At 20.7% G+C, this 1,892-nt stretch overlaps 1 long non-coding RNA gene across 1 annotated transcript; it reads right to left on the bottom strand.

Annotated features, from left to right (window-relative positions):
• Positions 1-258: 258 nt before the first annotated feature.
• On the bottom strand, positions 259-1,874 carry LOC113224528. Its single transcript, XR_003309256.1, has 2 exons — positions 1,420-1,874; positions 259-1,216 (listed from the first exon to the last, which is right to left on the bottom strand). It is a non-coding gene; the product is annotated as an uncharacterized LOC113224528 (long non-coding RNA).
• Positions 1,875-1,892: the final 18 nt, after the last annotated feature.

The following is a 1,892-nucleotide window of genomic DNA, read 5'->3' on the forward strand; positions in this document are numbered from 1 at the left end:
ACATAATAAATGACATAATAAATGACATAATAAATGACATAATAAATATGCTTAATAAATAAAAATGTAATAAATAAAAATGTAATAAATAAAAATGTAATAAATGTTAATTATTTTAGTTAAGCATTACAATGACATAATCAGAATTGCAAAATAAAAAAAAAAAATTTCATAACATAAAATACAACTATTATCATTATTCTAGTGGATGTACAAAACAAATAATGTAAAATTATTTTTTTATTTATTTTTTTTTTATTTCTCAACATTTTATTACCTATACAGTTGGAATAACATGTTTATAGCACTTTTAAACATTGTTACAATAACTTTTACTAATTAAAGAACTGTATAATGTATGTCTTCTCCACTTCCAACAATTCAAAACATTATGCATTTTCCTTTTTAGCAAAAATATAAAAAATTGTTTTATTAAAAACATTATACATTATTCATAAATGGATATTTTTTTTTTTTTTATTTTGTATAAAAAAAATGGACAACAAAATACCAATTACTTGGCATACTTATATTAATTATTTTATATCACTGAATTCCCCAACATTCTTCATCATAAATGTTTAAATGCGTCATTTAATAAGTACTTCTTGATTAACTTATTTTATGTAATTAATTATTTAATTACCTAATTACCTAATTACTTACTCATTTAATTAGTTAATTAATTACTTACTCGTTCACTTAGTTAATTGCTCACTTTACTCATTTATTTAATTAATTACATACTAAACCATTTAATTAAATAGTCAATTAATAAAATACATACGTACTTAATTATTTACTTCCACTACTTTACAATTACTTCAATAACTATTTATTTTGATAATATTTCAATAACTGTGATTAGTAAATAACTTTAATTTTTTTTTTTTTTCTCTAATTTGCTTCTAATTTAACAGCAAATAAGTGCTTCGTAAATGTTATTCATGTTACCCCTTCCCCCGAATCAACACCCTGAATGAATCCTAAGAACCTTGCGACCACATTCCAAATACCTTTAAAATGATTCTTAACATTTTTGATAAAATCCTCAAACCATTTTAACAAATCCCAACACCTTTTAACAAATTCTCAAGCCATTTTAACAAATTCTCAAACCATTTTAACAAATCCCAACACCTTTTAACAAATTCTCAAACCATTTTAACAAATTCTCAAGCCATTGTAACAAATCCTAATACCTTTTAAAATGATCCTAAAAAAATTTGTAAAAAATTTTAAAAAACTTTCTAAAAAATTATAAAAAATTTTGTAAAAAATCATAAAAAAGTTTGTAAAAAATTTTAAAAAAGTTTGTAAAAAATCCAAAAAAATATTAAAAAAAATCCTAAAAAACTTTGTAAAAAATCTTAAAAATAATTACAAAAAATTTTAAAAAACTTTGCAAAAAATAATAACCTGCAACAAATCCTATACACATTTCAACCAAACCTACAAACATGACAAAAGTGCATATGCAAGATATCATCACTTCCATTGCTATTTAAATAATCATTTATCGTCATTTATTATGATATAATAATTACGATTATTTTCATTTAATGTATTGGAATATTTATTCGAGCTTATTATAATGCATTTAAGCGTGTTGTTTCAAAGGAATGTGTTTAATTTTGTTTGCTTTTGCACACAATTGGTCATCAATTTAAGGATCTTTTTTAATTATACGCTTTTAAGGACAACTGTTTTCTTTTTTTTTTTATATTGTAATTATTTTTAATTAAGTTATATTTATGGTTGTTTATTAAATTGCAAATAATCACATTGTAAATATAAGTATTGTAAGAACTGTCAAAAATGGTTAATATAATACATAAAAATAATAATAACTATTGTGGATAATAAAAATAACTATTCGAAATAATATAAAT

Source organism: Piliocolobus tephrosceles, unplaced genomic scaffold (assembly GCF_002776525.5).
Source record: "Piliocolobus tephrosceles isolate RC106 unplaced genomic scaffold, ASM277652v3 unscaffolded_45156, whole genome shotgun sequence".
Taxonomy (NCBI): domain Eukaryota; kingdom Metazoa; phylum Chordata; class Mammalia; order Primates; family Cercopithecidae; genus Piliocolobus; species Piliocolobus tephrosceles.